We start from the raw sequence: 19978 nt of genomic DNA on the forward strand, positions 1-19978 counted from the left end.
AAAATCCCTTCTTCAGAAGATGCCCCTGGTCCTCCAAGGTGTATTTCACTCAGAGTTTTCCCTCAGGAAGAAGAAAATGAATGTGGTAGTGATTAGCTCACTCCTTTGGCATGCAAATTGAATCAATTCTGGCTGACCCCTCTGAGCCCTCCTATTACCACTCTAAATAGCTGACAAGTGGTCCAGCACCCAGCTGTGATCATGAAGCAGAGCTTCAATACCAAATGCACGTCTGTGATGATGTGGCCTCTTGTTCTACCACTCCTGTAGCTCATGAGCTGTCCCACATTTCAAATTGATTTGACGCTCTGGAAGACTGTCTGCCAGAAAAAAAAAAATCAATGAGTCACATGTACTTTGGTCAGCACCAAGGTTTTCCTTCTCTTCTGCCTGTTAGAGGCTACATCATGACAAATGGAAAAGCAGATTTCTCCTAAGACAAAAAGAAACTTGATTTATTTTGCACAAAGGGGAATCTATTTCTAGGAATATGATGTCACTAGCTCCAGAGGCCAGGTGTCAGCACCTTGCTCAGGTTTCTTCAGGGTACTGCCTTCTAAATTATTTCCACATTTCTGTTTCTCAATGTAAAGCAAATAGTCGTGACTTCTAGAAACCATGTTTTTAGTGTCACTATCATTTTATAAGGAAGGATGGGGATGGTTATAAAATAAACCCAAGATAGCTTGGAAGAGCTGAACCAAGCAACTTTTATTTAAACTTTAGAGTGATTAAAATAATAATGAGCTTTAGGAAAACAAGTTAACATATGTGGCTATAAGAGATGCTATATGGTTGCCCTGAGCAATAGTATGCCTTTTGACCAAGAGGAAAGTTAGTGTTTGTCAACTATTAGTGAGTTAGATGATAATAATTCACTTACTCCCTATTGGCTCTGCTATCAAGCATAAGGCTTACTAAACATTCAATACCATGGGACGCCCAGGACTTCTCCCTAGCAAGTGAATGAACACCTCTAGGTCCCAGTGCTTTTCTGAGAGATGAGTTTCCAGATGAGAGCTTTTAATTCTGAACTTGAGAAACAGACTAAAATACCCGGGTCATCCTTCAAAGTCTGTGTTTCTTTTTAACTTAATGAAGTTAATGTTTTACTTCGGTATACACCTGACCTTCTCAGATTCCGTGGCTCAGGGTTCTTAAAGATCCATTTATTGAGAAAAGGCACACAGTGTAGTCCTTTTATGAAAGATATATTGGATTCTTTGGGAAGAGCGTAGATCAGACATTGTATGTGAGCTGCATATTGCAAGAAAAATGAGAGCAGCACAGGTGAGAAAAATCAATAGGAAGAATCATGGATTCCTTGCATCGCCAGCAGAGGGGAAGGTTTGTGTCCTTCCTACATTTTTTGTCTAGGATAAAGTTGGAGAAAGAACTGAGCCAGCCACTTAGAATCAGACTAGCCCTTAATTTGGAATGTTGAAAACCTTGGTTACCATTTTTAATTACTTTTTAACATGTGCTAAAAACATCACATCAAATATTAGCCTTGTGCTCCAGTTTGTTTTCAGGGAAATTACACGGATAGAATCATGATTCTGTTTTTTTATTTTGAAGACACTTCATCAAAGTTAAGTGAGGAGTAGTAGATTAAGAGGGATATCCTAGTCCCACCTTAATTAAAAACCTGTATATTTTGTTTGTTTGTTTTCTTTCTTGAGATAAGATCTCAAGAAACCCAGACTGGCCACAAACTGAAAAATAGCTTTGAACTTCGGATCGCTCTGCTCCTACCACCTAAATGCTAGGTTTCCAGGTATGAGCCACCGAGTCTGGTGTAATGTGATACAAAGGATCAGCCCTGGGGCTTCACCAGGGAAGCCGCTGTTAACTGAACTGTTAACTAGCTGTCTTTGAAGCCCTCATTCATGCTACAGCATGGTGCTGAAGAGTCAAGTTCCATAAACAAATCGGCAAATAAATAACTCCCCAGTCTCCTTAAGCCTGCCCTGTTCATGTGGGAGTGGGAGGAAGACGAAACACAGCTACAGTATAGCTATTTGAAATCTTTTGCCAGGAGGTGGGCATATTGCTCAGTAGGAAAGCAAGAATATTCCTGAAGTGTATAAGGCCTTAGGCCCTATATCCAGTGCCCATAAATATGAAAGAAAATTAAGTAAATAAACAAGAAAGGAGTTTTCCTAGTACCCAGAAGTGCACAGCAGTGCAATACACAGGAAAGTATTTAGGGAAATGTTCTCAGACTTGATCCATCCAATTTAGATTATTATGTCCTAGATTAGTATTTTAAAATAGAATTTTGCTTTGTGATTACATTACTGGCACCTGTCTTTGTGTTAAAGATCCATGAAAATAGTCCTATTTTTGAAGAAATATATTTATAACCCACTAGGTGACAATCACTCTTCTAGGAATGGAGTTACAAAAATATTTTTTAACAATCTTGTATAGACAACAGACTGAAGTCAGCCAGAGGATCTTGTAGGGATCTCTGAAGAATGTGAGGAAGGATGGAGAATGAAATCAAGGTCATGGTCCAAACTCACTGTTCTTATCCCATCTTGACCTTGGCCTTTACAGTAGTGACCTAAGTGTTTTATGGTGGAAACAGATAAAAACTTGGAGTGATGATTGGATCAAAAACTAATGGAAGATTAGGACAATAATTTGGCTAGACTTGCTTATGTCACAAAAGTACACTGAAAATTGGAACTAAATTATCAGCTTTATTGACTTTTTTTTTAGTGATAACTTTCAAAACATCCTTCTTTTATATATGAAGTCTACTTTCACAGTGATTGTTTATCTAAAATGTAAATTTTCATGGTAAATTCATGAATAGTTCAATGTTTTGAGTTCTCATCTATAAATCTTTCTGTAGGCTCAATTTTCTTAGCAAATATCTTTTATTACAAACGTATTAACTGAGAGTACCTGACTCATAACCCGACTAACCTAAACAATAGGAAAAGAAGATTAAAGAATACAATAATGAAACTATAAGGATATCAGTTCCGAGGAATGTTTCTCCTGGCGTAATCAGCAGGATTTCTTCTGCCGGAACCTGGAACAATCATAACCCAGAGCCTCATTTGGAGCCTGGAGCCCCAAAGCCTTCCCTCAAGTGGTCCTCTCTAGGAGCATCTTGAAGTAGAGCAATGAACAGCCAAAATATTCCAAGTTTCCAAAGGCCCCGCCTCCTGTTTTTGCCTCACATTTATATCTCCTCTCAGAACAACCTTTGTTCAAGGATGTTTTTCAGCTGGTTAACAACCAATCTCCCCCACATGGGAGTTCGACTTCTAATGGCATAAACATCACCTGCTCTCATACAAGTCTTTTTCTCATCCCCCACTTGTGATCTAAATAAAAAACATGTTTATCTCTCCTTCATCTTTATAGTTGAATTATATTCTGGCAGATATAGGTGATGATGTCTATTATGGTTTGAACATAAAAATCTCCTACAGGCTCATGTGTTCGAAAATGTGGTTCTCAGGTGATGTTGCTATTTGGAGATGTTATAGAACCCGTGGTGGAGCCTTGCTGGATGAAGCCGGTCACAGAGAAGCAGGCTTTGAGAGTTATAGCCCCTCCCTACATCCTGTCAAACATCTCTGTTTTCTATTCCTGTGACATATGTGAAGGTTCAGAACCGAAATCACGCCTCTCTACTACTGTGGAGTCCCACTGTGCCTTCCCACAAACACGGGCTACAGCCCTGAGTCATGAGATAAAGCAAGCTCTTCCTACCTTAACTTGTTCCTTCTCATATATTTTGTCACAGCAAGTAAAGCTGCCAATGTGCTGTCATTACATCAGTTATAACCCTGGCTGTTTGCTCAGAAGCTTACATAAATCATCCTAGTATCACCAATATTCTTTTGAGCATAAACTGGCTAAAAGTGCCCCCTTACATGCTAGTCTAAAATTTTAATACCTTTCTTGTTTTCCCTGACTAGAAAAAAAGAACAATGCATGCTCCTGAGAATTCAAATAGCAGGAGGATGTATAAAATAGAAAACGTAAGAGAGCTGTGATTGGAATGAGAGTCAGGGTCAGAGAGATTGGTGCTGAGCAAAAGCCTTGGTGAAACTTTGCCAATGCAGCTCTTTTTTTCATATACTTTGCAAGAGCTATTTGAAATATGAAAAATACAAATAAAACACAACAGCCTTTTTAAAAAGACTTTGATAATGGCAAGAGAGCATTCATGTAAGAATGACAGACTCAGGACAACTGAGCTTGTTGATAAGGTAAACAAAAGCATGCAGTAGCCTGGAGAACCACTGCCCAGCCTATATTCCTGGGAATACAGAGAAAGGAGCCTCCGATAAGAGGGCGGCCCTATGTGGACAGGTGTGGGAATATATGAAATGGACGTGAGTAGCTATACATAGAATATTGGAAGGGAAATGTGGCTCAGGGTGGCCTAGAACAAGGTTGCCGTTAGGAAGGTTTCTTGGCTTTTTTCTGCAATAAGTCACCGCCTGCCAGAAGAGACCCTGGCCTCCCACGGTGACTCAGTATAACCCTGTAGTACACATTAACACGCGAGGGTCTTGAGAATACGCGGCTCTATGCACAGTGTCTGAGCTGTGGGAAACTTTGTCCTTTAGGAACGAGGACCACAAAAGATTTTAGCATCAGTATCCACAGTAGCCTCCCTAAACTGAACTCATAGCTTGGCGGTGCACTGTCACCCCCAAACTATCCATGTGGAGGCTCTCTAACACGCATTCCTCTCTTCTGCTATGTAGTTGCAAATTCGCTGGCAGTGAGCATGAGTTTCTTTTTGTGCAGAAGGTGGTGACTTATGTTTAAAAAGTACTACGGCTATCTCAGAATAAAAGCAAATGTGCTTAGTGAAAGCCTCCACGCAGTGGGCTCTCAACCTCTTCTTAGTGTGCACACAGTGAGATAGTATGTCTCCCCTCTTCCTGATTCAGTTGGTTGCCAATCAACCAGCAGCATGCCACAGTACCCTATGAGCCTCTTCTTCCTCCTTAGTTGACTGTCAGGGGTCCTGGCTTCTGCTCACACAGTGCGCACAGACGCTATGAGCCTGTAGCTCTCAAGTCCATGTCTTACTGTAGCCCCTCTCCCCATCCTCTGAATCTTACATTCTTTCTGTCTATCATCTCCTGGAAAGTTCTCTTAGCCTTAAAGGGGTGATGTAAATGTCTTATATAAGGCTAGGCCTTCAAATAATCATTTATTTGTAGTGTCTTGTACAGCCTCAGGTTATTATACCTATCCCTATTCCTGAATGGAGAGGCTTTTCTGACTGAGGCTGAGAGTAGTCTTTGTGGGCAAAAACAGAGACACCTAAGGAGTGGTTTGACGCTATGTCAACTCAGTTACGTACTCACCATAGGTTCTACCTCCTCCGTGCCATGGTTTGGAGCCAGGTTGACATTATTTCCAGCTTCCTGGAGGCTTCGTGAAGTTTCATCTGTGACCTAGCCTCCTTTATAGAAACATGGCTTCCTTGTTAAACTGAGACAGTGCTAACTGTTTCGTCCAACTTTTGATTTTTCACAACAACAGTTCTTTAAATTGCCATCTTATCCATCCTGAATGACCTTTACTTCCAGAATATGATATCAGGATTTATTTCTAGAAAAATCAAGTATCTATTCATTCTGTGATATTATATTAAATGCCCATTATCTAAATTGATAACAGTGAAAATTCATGGTTTCTATCCTCCATGAGTTCATAATTATGCAAAGACAAACAAACTTCAGGTGAATAGCAGATCCGTAGTGACCCAGCTTGGGAAGCTGATTTAAACTTCATGATGCAAAATTCTCTTTGCTCTGGCATGTAAACTGTGTCCCTCCCTGATTGTCTAGCTCTCGTGTCCTTGCTTGCTATGAACAAGCGCTCATGGGGGTGACTGGAGGTGCTCACTTAACAACTATACTTTGTTCGAGCAAATCTTGTCTGAACTGCATCTTAAGAGAATTGCCCAGAGCATGTATTGCTCTAGCATCCCCTGGAATGAGATTCCAGATGTCTCCTGAACAATCAGCTTAATGAAGTTCAGAGCCGCCGTCCTCTCTCCCACACAGTGGACTATTTTTAAATCGCTATGTTAATGTGTTGTTCTGCTCACTTTGACTGAATTTACTCCTCCTTAACATTCATTTTGGCAGTGATGTTCTTAAGCACACACACACAAAAAAAAAAAAAAATCAGGAGTATTATCTTCAGGAGAAAACATTTCTCAACATCCATGTTAAAAGCCCTGCATACCTTTTGCTGAAGTAAAGAATTAACATCATTAATTCATTTCATCTTGTTTACATGGCTTTCCCACAAATAGTTGGGATCTCAAGTAAATTTTTGCACTAGTATCTAGGTCACCATTAATACTTACTTTCTCCTTTGTAAAACATTATAATTATCGTATTTCTCTTGGCGTTCTTTCCACCCAGCTTTTTATAACCAGCATATTTGTTCTGTTACTTCTTATGGGTCACTGCATCACTTCAAGTTCTCCCCAAGTGAAATTGTCTCCCATATATTTAACAAGACCGATTATTCAGAACATGTTGACATCTGAAAAGCGACAAAAGAAAAGACAATCAAATGAGACAGACTACACACCCAGGTGTAAGCATGGTAGTTGCAAAGTTGCATCACTGAGAAAGTGACCTTTCCTCTCAACTCACAGCAGCAATGCATTGAAGGAAGCTGGACACGTCCAACGGGCATAACAGCTGGAGGCCAGGAGAAACCCTGCAGCAGCAAACTGTGAGCAGCAAACAGGAGAGCTCACAAAAGCTTAACGGTTAGGGGGCCTGGGCCACAGAACAGAGGTGACAGCTGCTCTCGTACGGCCTGAGTGACCTTCATGAGTTAGAATATGACTCAACAATCGCCAGGAGTCATGAAGAATGCTAACCCAATACAACTGACAGTCCATTCACTCATGTGCTCATCGTGTGTGCGCCTGTGTGTGTGTGTGTGTGTGTGTGTGTGTGTGCGCCTGTGTGTGTGTGTGTGTGTGTGTGTGTGTGCCTGTGTGTATGTGCGCCTCTGTGTGTGTGTATGTGCCTGTGTGTGTGTGTGCGTGCGTGTGTGTGTGTGTGTGTGTGTGTGTGTGTGTGTGTGTGTGTGGTGGTCAGATGCTGACCTTGTATACTGTTCTCCAAGATCCACCTACCTTTCCTCCGACCCTGGGAGAAAGTATCTCACTGACCTGGAGCTCAGCTTGCATGTTTAGCTGGTGAACCATAAGGATCCTCCTGTATCTGCCTCTTGACCCATGAGATCACCACCCTTGGCTTTGTTTGTTTGTTTGTTTGTTTTTTATGTGGATATTGAACTCAAATCCTCATGTCTGCACAGGCAGCACGTTCCTCCTGAGCCTCTGCGTCAGCCCCTTGTTTGCTCCTTTACCAGGTGAAGCACACAGACCGCATCTTCCCACCAGTGCCCCTGTTCCACACTAAGTGGAACAATACATGGCAATTTAGAATACTCAAAATTGTGGTAGAAAATGACAGCATTTAGGAGGACGACATGATAACATTATACTGTAGATTCAAAAAAAAAAGTAAAAGAAGAGAATTTACCACTCAGTTAAGCAGCTAATCAACCCACAGCTGCCCCTTCCACTAAGGTTTGAAGTTTCCCTGAAGTTTTTCTTCAGACCCCACTTGCCTGCTCACCCTCTCACAGATTTCCAGTCAGATCTCACTATGGACTGTGAATGAGTACTCTTTCTAAAAATGTACCCCTGCCATAGCTACAAAAAAACAAAAAAAACCCCATATATTTAAGATATATTTTCATATAACACTCATATTTTCAAGCATTTAACATTATATTTATCATTCTCTGGAATTGTCTAATAGGCAGCAAATATGATAAAATGGAATAGGCAAACACAAATATTAATAGCAACAAATGGGCCATCTGTTCAGAGGAGTTAAACAATGGACTTTCTGCAAACTCCACACTGTAGAGACATATTCTTATATTGACAAAGCACTATCCCCTCAGACAACTTGATTAATAGATCAATATTTACTAGAAATTACATTTTCTTGCATGAATTTAATCGTAGATTTATAACCCTTATAAGGTAAACTACACACAAACAAAAGTCTAGGAAACTGCATTTCGGTAGCTTTAGATTAATTGCTGAGGGTTTGCTCTTGTTTAAGACTCTGGAAATCTGTGGTTCTTTTAAACTCTGTGAAATCTTAGGGAGAAAATCAAAGTCAGTGTTTTAGACTCATACAGCTGATGGACTCATTAATGATTATTTCAAAAGCACTAGCTAGGCCCATGTTCCTAGCACTGTTTTCTGCCCTTTGTTCTAAACAGCAAGGTGCTGTCAGTGGCTACTGAACCAAGAACTAATCTCTCAGAGAGCTGTGTTTCTAAACATTAATTAATTAGCCCAATGAATTATTTTAAATGTTCAGAGCACTTCAGTGTGGTACTGGAATTACAAGTCTTTTCAACTCTACTGAAAGGAAATGCACTGAGAAGCCAACTCTACTGTCTTTGCTTAAAATAATAGAAACTATTTGGCCACATCAAAAGCCACTTCAGTAAGTCATACTTGGGTCCATGATTCTTTTAATTTGAAGATGATATTATGATGAGAAAATGCCATTAATCACATATAGATAACCATAAGCATATGGAGAGGTAGCCATGTTGGAATTACTGTGCTATTTGTGGGAGTTATTGAAGGCATGCTGCAGTTTCCCTTAAATGTATGGCCAGTTTCAAACCCTGACATTTCATATTTAGAGGAAGTGCTGTCAGCAATTGTCCAAACTGAGAATCTGACAGAAAAACTGCAATGCCTCTCAACACAAAGAAATCCACTAAGCCTAGAAAAAAAGACCAAGTCGTGTGCCAATGACTAAGACACAGGTCAGAAAAAGCAACATGAGACCCAGCTGTTTGAGGTTAGACACAGGTATAATTATATCAGAAATATTTCTGAGGATACAGCCTCTGAAAATCTGCAAGTTAGGAAAAAGAGTATGTATTAAACTAAACATAAAAAAAAAAACCACAAATGCCCAAGCACAGTTTGCATTATTTTCCTGGCAAAATGAATATATGAACTAAATTGCTATATGTCATGTAAATAAATGGAAATTAATCCACAACTTTTACCATTAATTCTATCTTGTTGCATTATAAAACTAATATTCAAAAGACTGGTGAGTTAGGAAATTGCAAATTTGACTGACCACTTCATCTTTTCCTATTCCCTTCTCATTTTACTACTCATTTATTGATGCCCTTAACTATAAAAATCTATAAATTACATTTTTCCTAGTCAGGACCTCAGTGCTACTGCTTGTGATCCTTGTCTGAGACCCAGGAGAAGTGCACAGCGCCTTCTCTAACAAGCTAACGCTCCGGTTGGTATCATCATATCTTACTTCAGTCATCAGCCCCGACACAGTAATAGTGCTAGGGAACCTAATGCAACTGAGGACAAACTACCAAACTACCAGCAGAGGCATGCAAACTAAAATTTAAAAAAGAAAGAGAAAGCAAAAGTCAAAACAAAATTGCAAGGTATAGCCATCCTAAGAGAAATACAGAACACAAAGAAGAAACGGAACAATGTTTGAGAATACCTCACACACACACACACACACACACACACACACACACACACACACCTCCACAGCCTCAGGGTTCCTCACTATTAGAGCACAAAGACGATGACATAGCTGAAACACTGGGAAAGGATGGCATACTCTTCTTTAATAAACCATTAATGGCCACAAAACAGTCAGATAAAAGGATGAATAGAGTCAAGCAATTAATTCAGGAGCTAACCAAAAAAATGTTGGTAAAATTAATAAAAAATAAAATAAAAGTCAGACAAGAAAACTGAAGCCAAATAAATAAAAAAATAAAAATGCTGAAAATGGAAGAATAATCCCATCAAATAAAAAGCACAGTGGAAATCATCAACAAAGAAGACTTAGAAGAAAGAAGTTCAAGGGTGAATGGCAAGGCTGAAACAATGTATTCAGGAACGTATAAAGACAACCCCTAGCAAGTATGTGAAAAGCTTCCAAGAGCTTTCAGATATTCTCAAGAGCTCAAACGTAAGAGCCTTTGGGATAGAAGAAAGAACTGAAATAAAGTCTAATGGCAGAGACGAGCTATTCATGAGATAATAGCAGGAAGTTTCTAAAACCCAAAGAAATGGAAATTCAAGCAAAAGAGCATCAAGAAAGCCAAAGAGAAATGACCAGAGAAGAACTTTACTATATTGAGGTCAAGACATTAAAAACACAAAGCAATATTAGAAGTTTTCAGGGTAAAACACAAACTTACTTACAAACCAAAACAAAAGCCATAAAATAACTGTCAGCCAAAATTGCTATATTCAGCAATTTTATCTTTTATAATTGATGGGGAAAGTAATGGTTCAAAACAAATACAAGCTAAGAAAATGAATATAAAGCAATACTGCAAAAAAAATCTTAGAAATATACCCTATGAAGAGAAAAATAGGAAAAAGAGTTTCATTTCCAAGAGAACAAGAAAATATAAATTTGTGAGAGTGATACAAAGGACAGTTAGGAAGAAATCTATCATGTAAAGCACAGGAAGCAAGGAAACTCTAGTATTAATTGGGAGGGATTAAAAAAGAACATGTGTAACAACCCAACCAACACACCCATCAGAAACAGCAAATCTCTTAATAATAACCTGGAATAAAAATGGTCTCAACTCACAAGGTAAAAGCTGAAATTAAAACAACAAATTCCAACTGTCTTTTGTTCACCACCAGAAACACACACCAGAAATAAACACACAGGAGATAAAGGATACTAAATTGCTCTCCAAGCAAATGGAAGCCCCAAGAGAGTTGTCATACTATTCTCGTTTGTGACAAAGTAGACTTCAAACCAAGCTATTTGGGAGAGATGATGGTTGTGGAATATATTAAAAAGCCACCCATGAAGAAGGCGGTGATGATAAATATTTGTGCATCAACAGTTTGGGTTCCCAGCTTCATCAAATACTACAAGGCATGAATGACCAGATTGGTCAGATAGTTCTTGATACAATAGTGGGATAGTTCAAAACTCCAAACTCATCAGTTAGGTCATCTAAACTAAAAGTCAAGGAAGAATCTTCAGAGCTAAACTCTATCTAAACACATATCACCCAACAGATATAGAATATACAACCTTCCCAGTAACCCACAGAGGCGTCTCTAAAACTTATTCCATCATAGGCCACAAAGCAAGCCTTAACACGGGAAAAAACAAACAAAATAATTACTTTCATTTGATCAAGTCATTGTAAAATAAAAACAGAATTAGACAGTAAAAGAGACTACACAAATATCTGAAGATTGAGTAATACACTTTTGAATGAACGTGAGGTCACTAAAGAAATCATGGAGAAATTTTTAAATGTTGAAAAGAAAAAAGAACAACCATAATGACACAACTTCCAAAAACCTGTGGGATGTAGTTAAGGCAATGCCCAGAATGCCAGATGAATTTATATAGCTTTAAATATTTAAATTAAAATATCAGAGAGAGGGAGAGGGAGAGGGAGAGGGAGGGAGGGAGAGAGAGAGAGAGAAAGAGAGAGAGATCTTAAATATACTGGCAAATGAGATATCTCAAGATTCTATTAAAATAAGAATAAGTATAATTTAATTATGGTAGACAACATGAAGTAATTGAAATTATGGTAGAAATTAGTGAAAAGATGTAAAGAGCAATACACAAAGTCAATGAGAGAATATTTTTCTTGAAAAGATAAATGAGATGGAGAAAAAATCCTAGCCAAACTAAAAGAAATAGAACAAAATTTGAAATTTATAAATGAAAAGGCAGATGAAAATTACAGAATATTTTAAAACTTTTATTCAAAAGTTCAATACTCTAAAAGAAATGGTAATTCTTGACAAATATCACCTATTAAAAATAAAAATATATAATCAAGTTAAGTAAATTCATAGTAAATAATTGTATTAAGACAATAAAGGAAGTTTCAACCAAAAGAAAAGCCCAGGATTAGACAAACTCAGCGATGAAGTCCACCAAATGTCTAAGCAAGAGCCAGTGCCGACACATCTCAACTGTTCTACAAAACATATAGAGAAAGAACATTTTCAAACTCATTATGGAGCCAAAGTTATCCTTATTTTAAAATAAATAAGGGTAGCACAATGAAGGAAAATCTACAAAGCCATTTCCCCATTGAACATGGATAAATCTCAAGGAAACACCCACAAGCTGAGTTGGAAATAGATTAAAAAGACAAACATCAAAACTACATTGGTTCTATGCCAGGAATTCAGGGTTAGGTCAATATATGCAAATAAGTAGATGCTGTACAACATATAAACAGGGGATTAATATGTAGAATATATAAATAACTTCAAATTTTGGTCACTAAACAAAATTTTTCCACCAATCAATAAATATTTATTAACCACCTATTATTTGTTGAGATTTGTGCTCGGCCCTGAGGGTATAAAGCAGAGGTGATTTTCAAAAATTTTGATACATTTTTGAATTGTAGAAATGTTGATACATGTTGAATTATAGATACAGACCACACAGGACCCAGCTAGAGCAGCCAGAGAAGATGACTTATAAATAATTGGTCAGTGTGCAGGTGGCTTAGTTCTGGCTCCCAGTTGGGTGACTCTAGACGCCACGCAATTTGCAGTCTAGGGAGAGCTCCTCGTAGTGATTGGGGGATTCTGAATGTGGTAAGTGTTGTGCTAAACAAATTTTTAAAATTTATTTTTAATTTATATCTTCACTTTACATCCAGATCGTAGTGCTGTTCATCCTCTCCCCCACGTCCTTATCTCCTAACCCTTTTTCCCCATCCACTTCTCCTCAGAAAAGTGAAACACCAACAACAACTCACGCCAGCACCTCAAGTTGCATCACGACTGAGCTCCTCCTCATCTACTGAGGCCAGACAAGGCACCGGGTTAGAGCAAAGTAATCGAAAGCAGACAACAGAGTCCGTATCATGGGCAGCACCCATTCTGCTTATTAGGGGACCCACAGAAGATCGAATCGCCCATTAGTTACATATGTGTAGGGCACCTTGGTCTAGTCCACGCATGCTTTTTGGATGGTGCTTTCATTTCTGTAAGGCCCCTTGGGTCTAGGTTAGTTGACTGTGTTGGTTTCTTGCTGCATTCTTGCTGTCCGGCCTCCAGGTTCTCCTGTCCTTCCCTCCCGCTCTTCCACAGGACTCCAGGAGCTCTGCTGAGTAATTGGCTGGGAGTCTCAGCATGTGGTTTGATTGGCTGTTGGAGAAACGGGGTTGTGGGTGGGGAGGGGTTCTCAGAGAACTGTTAAATTAGGCTCTGTAAACATAGCAGAGGATCATTAGTGGTGTCAGGGATTGGTTCTCTGCCATGGCGTGGGGTCCCAGGTTGGGCCAAGCTGGTCATTCCCGCAGTCTACTCTTGTCTTGATCTCTGCACATCTTGTAGGCAGGTTACATTTTGGTTCGAAGGTTTTGTAGGTGGATTGGTGCTCCCCTCCCACCACTGTAGGCCCTGCCAAATCACGCAGTCACTAAATGGGCTAATGAATTGAATAGACAGCTCTCAAAAGAATTGCAAATGGCCAGCAAGTGTTTGAAAAGGTGTTCAACAACATATGCAGTTAGGGAAATTCAAATTTAAAAACCTTTGGAATTCAGTGTCACCTGTGTCATCATTAAGAAAAGAAACAAGTGCTGGAGAAAATGTGGGGTAAAAAGACTCCTAAGTCACTCTTGGTGGGCATCTGTACTGGTGCTGCTACTGTGGGAATCAGTGAGCAAGTTTCCCTAGAGCAATCTTGTGACCAAATTTTATGGTTGGTAGAGTGTACCCAGAGGACTCCAAACCTAACAGTAGAAATACTTGCTCATCCATGTCCATTTCTGCACCACTCATAATAGCTAATAAATGAAGACAGCTTAGTCCTCAAGCAACATATGAAGGACAGATAAAACGTGATATATATTTCCAATAGAATTTTATTCAGCCATAAAGAAAACTGAAAACAGAAAGAATGAAAGAACATTTGCAGGGAAACTTATAAGAGCCACTGTTTTGTGTGCCAATTTTAAAGGATCTTAAAAATAATAGATAAGATAGATTATAGATAGATAAATGATGACAGATAGATAGATGATAGATAGATAGATACATAGATACATAGATAGATAATAGATAGATAGATGATAGATAGATAGATACATAGATAGATAGATAATAGATAGAGAGATGATAGATAGATAATAGATAGATAGATAGATGATAGATAGATAGATGATAGATAGATAGATACATAGATAGATACATAGATAGATGATTGTATCAAAGTTGGAATGGAAAATGCTGTGCTCTTTATGTCTTCTTTGGGCATTTGTGTTGACTAGCAAGAATTTTTTTTATTCAATTAAATTTCTTCATACAATATGTTCTAATCACATTTCCCTCCCTGAATTCCTTCTAGAACCAACCTCCCCACCTCCCTATTCACTCAACTCCACACCCTTTCTTTCTCTCTGTGTTTAGAAAAAAAATAGGCAAAAAGCAAACAAACAACTAAACAAACTGTAAGAAATAATGAATATGTTTTTGAAGTTAGACATTTTAATTCAGACACTGACTCTGGTCTTTTCTGATTCTTTGCTGGCCGAGGCAATTGTGTCTCAATTATCTTCCAATTATAGAGAAGCACATTTTCTCTCTCTGGAGTGTAGTGTGGATTAACCAAGACAGCAGCTAGGCATTCTTGATCTTAATGCTTGGCACAGGGTGAATGTTCAGCAGATGCACTCCTGTTTGTCTCTTCTTCCCCTTTGTAACCTTAGTCTCCTTATCTAGCTTTGGGACACCAAATCAGAGCTAATAGAGACAAAGCCAGCATAAGGCTCTACTACTAGCACAACTAATAAGTTAGTCTGTACACATTCGCAAATGCCTTGGAGACGGACAAGATCTCTCTTCCTTCAGAAGCGGGTAATAGAGAGGGCAATCATCCTTTCACAGTGGCAGAAGAAAGCTGTTGTTTGTCTACCCTTATACAGAGAATACAGTTATTCAAAGAAAGTAGCAAACATACAAAGTTATGTATTCCAGTGACTTCATTATGGAAATACCCATCTAGAATTTGCAAAAGCCTATTTTGTGTATGTTATGTATGCTGTGCTTTTCATATTTGTTCTAATAAATTTATGATTATACTTGATGATATGGACCAGTTCTCCAGACAAATATCCATTCTTAGACATGTATCAACTGTTGTTTAAAGTGGTCATATCTACCTCAGTTTCTCCATTCTACTCCCTCCATATCCTGCCAGTGAGTCTTCTTCTCAACAACATGACTCAAGAAAATATAACTTACTAAGGGAAGTCAGTATTATCCATACATACATGGGTCCGGGGCCAGCCACTGGAACAAGAAAACACTCCCAGGAACATATCCACACCCAAAAGTTATCCTTCTTCTCCCAGTCACTATCAACTGTCAATAGCTCCTAAGTAAGGAGGGGGCTTGGCACTGCCTACTCCATCTATGCTGGAATTTAAGACCTTTGTATATGTCTGGCTATAAGACACAACAACAACATGATTCACTTTGCATAGGTAGCTCATTGTGAACTGTGCTCTCTGTGCTCTGAGGAGTTCAGTCATGATCTTAACACAGGCTGTAGACATCTGAAATGTCACCTTGGCCTAGGAGACTTGCTTCCCAGGTGGCTGAGTGCTGGCGATGAAGCTGGAGATGATTATTATCAGGTTGTCTCAACTCTTTAGCATGTGATCCACCCCCCAATACAAGTATATTAGATCCTCATGACCAGCTATCTAGGGCCACACTCTAGTGCCCACTCTAGGGAAACAAGCAGAAAACAAAGACAAAGATACACTGGCTTCTGTGATCTAGCTGCAAAGTCCACACACCATTTCCTCCATAATTAAAAATCATATATACATTATAAAGGACCAAATAAGGATATGGATACTATGTGACAGGGGTCATTTGGGACATTTGGGGGATGTTTCTTGGTTAAATTCAAGTAATAGTTATATAAATGCATGCATGTGAGAAATTGATTAAGCTGTGTATATACTTGTGTATTTTAGCCTCTGAATATAACTAAAGCTGGTAGATATTTTAAGGCAACATCTAAAAGTTATTATTTGTAAATGTTGCTTAAAATGCCACAAAGAGCGCCAGATGTAGTATGGCACACCTTCATTCCCAGTACTCCGGAGGCACAGGCAGACCAATCTCTGAGTTCCAGGCCAGCCTGGTCTACAGAGTGAGTTCCAGGACAGACAAGGCTACACAGAGAAACCGTGTGTCTAAAAACAAACAAGAAAACAAACCAACTCCCATAATGAGTTTATAGTGACATAGGAATAAGATCCAAAACCTTGACCAATCATTATTTTATCAGAGTTTTTCCCTGTGCATCTGGATCTCACATGGAAGCACCATCAGTGTTTTGTCCTCACAACCCATGACTTTGCAAGGGTAGAGAAACACCTTGGGACTGGCTCAAGTCATAGTGCGCTCAGTCTCCCTTTTGTTAATTTTCAATGTCCAGCATTCTTTCTGGACAAAATGTAGTGGTTCTTTCTCCCAGTCTTGTTAAGTATTTCACAATATTAACAAACACAATAGGATTAACAACTTCCTCTACAAATCCAACTTTCTGTTTCTGATGTTCTCCACCAAGCTGGTGCAGTGCCAACCTGTCTGCCCTATGGGAGCAGGAGGATAATGCTGCATTGAGGAAAGCAAAGAGCCAAGCCACACGGGGTTACCCAAGGGGACAACTGGAAGACAGCCTGCAGCCATTAGCCTGTGTGATGTCATTTTGATTGTGTTGTCCCAGAGACAACTAACTGCAAGAGACCGGCACATCTTTTAGCTAAGGAATTGTAAACTAGAGGCAATGAAAAGAAAAGCTAAGCAACTGAACAACAGCCAAATTGCCACATCTGAAAGGAACCTCAAGTCATTTACTGGACACTTGTTAAGTTGGCAGCAAAGGGAATGTTCTCCCGTCTATTTTGGGAGTTAATGCCTAGGAACCCATGTTTTATGTCTTACAAGAATTTACACACAAACTTCAGCAAGTAAACACTGTGGCTGCCCACAGTGGAGGGCTTGGAATAACCCCAAAATGATTAGATGTTAGCAAATTAACAACAATGACTGGTGATGATGATGATGATGATGATGATGATGACGATAGCAAAGGTCACTTCTCTGGACCTCTGAAAGCTGAGTCAAGACATGTGCCTCGAGTCCACCTGCTATCACAGTGTCTATGAGGCCAGCTATAGCTTCAAGACCACCCTAGGCAAGAGGAACTTTGACTCAGAAAGGGATTTTCAACCTGGGTGACCATATCACAGGAATGGTTAAGAAAATGTGGTTTTCATACACAGTGGATGAGTTTTCTACCATAAGGAAATTCTTGAAGTCCTGTCATCTGCAGTAAAATGGATATAATTTGATATCCACATATTAAATAAGTTGAGTCAACTTCAGAAAAATATTATGCTTTGTCTCACTTGTGCTTTTGAGATTTTTATAGAGATACATAAAAATTATATATGATATATACACATACACATATATATGTAGTATTGAAACTGTAGCAGGCCTCATAGACACTGATGGCAGGTAGGCCTGAGGTACATGTTTTGCCTCAGTTTGGGAAGATCTAGAGAAGCAAACTTAGCTACTATCATTATCTATTACTATCATCATCATCATCATCATATATATGTATGTATAGATAGCTACATATAATACATACATATAATGCAATCATATATATTTATGACAAAAATGTCAAAATAAAACTGTCTTGGGGAGCAAAGGAGACTATCAGGAGGGGAAAGGGAGGGGAAGGGGCCTAGGAAGAAGTATACTGGACCTACAATACCTCTGCTTGTTCTTTGGCTTTTCTGGAGGTTTATGCTTGCACAGCTTGGCTCTTCTCTGTTCTCTTCTACATAAACTTTAACTTTGTGCACTTCACGAGATAGAAATAGTTTCTTAGAAGCATTCAGACAACTGCTTGCAGAAAAATCATACTTTTTTGGCAGATTTTAGACAACAAACATCCCAATCGATGTATTTTGGGAAAAGAATGATGCATCAACTTATCTAAGAAGTGGCTTATGTAATAAGTCTAAAAGATGGAGACTCTTAAGAAAGATGATATGAGCCTCTCCTAGACCAGAGCTTTGTACACCAAGGGCTCTGTCAACTTTACCTTGGGCCAGAATGAGGCTCTGCCCAGGCAGAAAGCCCATGTTGCTGCCTCCAAGGCATTAAACAGTCATTGGGAATCTAAGCATTCATCTATAGTAAATGAATTACTTGACAGGTCATTTACAAATTAAAATATAGAGATTACCTACGTGCTGTGGCAAATCTAATTTTAATTTTAATGGTCCTGATGATAAGAAAAAGTTCACATTGATTTTTTAGGCAAATGTGTTGAGCAAATGTGCTTTATAAATCCAATGGTTTCTATTGAAAGCTCACTGTTTACTAAAAAATAATTGTGGTTTGGTGTTTACTGTTGTGGCAGTTAATATTGTCAACTTGACAGTGTCTAGAATCACCTAGGAGACAAACTTTTGGGCATGCCTGTGCAGGAGTTTCCAGACTGTATTAACTGAGGTGGGGCAAGCCACCTGAGAAGTAGACAGCACTGTTCCATGGGCTGGGATCATGGTCAGAATTCAAAGGGTAAGGAATGGGAGCATTGTGGGGAGCCATGCTAAATTCAGCCATGTTAGAAATTCTTTGCTTAGCCTGCATGCTGAGACCTTTGAGTTGTTGACCCTTGCTGAATGAGGTCTTGTGTTCTAGGCTATCTTTGGATTGTCTACCCAGAGGAATAGGGAAGTCCTTACAGGGAGCTATTTAGAGGATTGTATTCTTGTCTGGGGCCTAGTGGAAGTGAGGTTACAATAGATCTTGTGTTAACCTTGATATATAAAGTCTACTCAGGGCCTGCATCTAAAGTGAGTCTTGATCAGAAATCTCCAGACTTGACTAATTTTTCTCACGTCTCTTCAATCCCCACTCCCTCTTCCAGGGAACCCTGTTCGATAGATCCCATGGACCAGGACAGAGCACCAACATTTGGCTCCCCCTGCTCCTGCCACAGTGCCCTCCCACCATGACAGACTGTTGGCCCTCCAGTGGGAAGGTGAAATAAACACCTACCTTCCTTAAGTGGACATTGTCAAGTATTTTGTCACAGAATAAAAGGAACTAATCCAGCTAGGCTGAAAACCCTCTTGACTGATACTGTTCTTACCGTTAATTATCAGTTACACTGTTTACCTAGCAATTAGTGAGTATAAAGTGCCTCGCATATATATTTGTTTCTCTGTGGTTTAGAAAACATCCCTGAGAGGCTATATCATTAATGGGATGCTCTTTCCTTTATTTGTAGTCTTTTCATTTCCTTGTTTACTTGTTTTGGGGTAGCACAAAGAATTGAACAGGGGACCTCAAATACGTTAGACAACCACTCTACCTTTAAGCCTTAAAAAAAGCCATTGTTTAGATTTATTTATTTATTTTGTGGAGTCACACAAATTTCCTACGGCTACCCTTGAGTTCATGCTGTAACCCAGGCAGAAGCTTAACTCTTTCTCCCTGCTTCAGCTTCCTGAGTAGCCAGGAGTGTGCGCCTGCACTCAGACCTCACTATTTTTACATTTTGACAAAGCTGGCAAATGTAGGGAGAAATACTTCTCTATTGCCTGGTACCAAGAGCATTTTATCCTTGATTTTATAGTGGAAACATATGAAGGAAAATGCAGACTTCTATAAGGCTCTTCCTGAATTTTCTAGGACATGGCTCCTATCCCCCGGATGTGCAGTCATTAGTAAGGACAATGGAAGTGTCGGGGGTATACACAGGGCCACAGACTTGAAGCACGCTGACAATCA

At 39.3% G+C, this 19978-nt stretch overlaps 1 long non-coding RNA gene across 1 annotated transcript in view; it reads right to left on the reverse strand.

Moving 5' to 3' along the window:
• Nucleotides 1–294: 294 nt before the first annotated feature.
• LOC311597557 overlaps nt 295–19978 on the reverse strand; it is a 75906-nt gene continuing 56222 nt past the window's right edge. Inside the window, exons 3-4 of the long non-coding RNA XR_014779257.1 lie at nt 6368–6549; nt 295–320 (exon numbers count right to left, since the gene is read on the reverse strand). This is a non-coding gene — a long non-coding RNA (uncharacterized lncRNA). The remainder of the gene's footprint in view (nt 321–6367; nt 6550–19978) is intronic.

This window comes from Acomys minous (genome assembly GCF_964271855.1).
Source record: "Acomys minous genome assembly, chromosome: 5".
Classification (NCBI taxonomy): Eukaryota; Metazoa; Chordata; class Mammalia; order Rodentia; family Muridae; genus Acomys; species Acomys minous.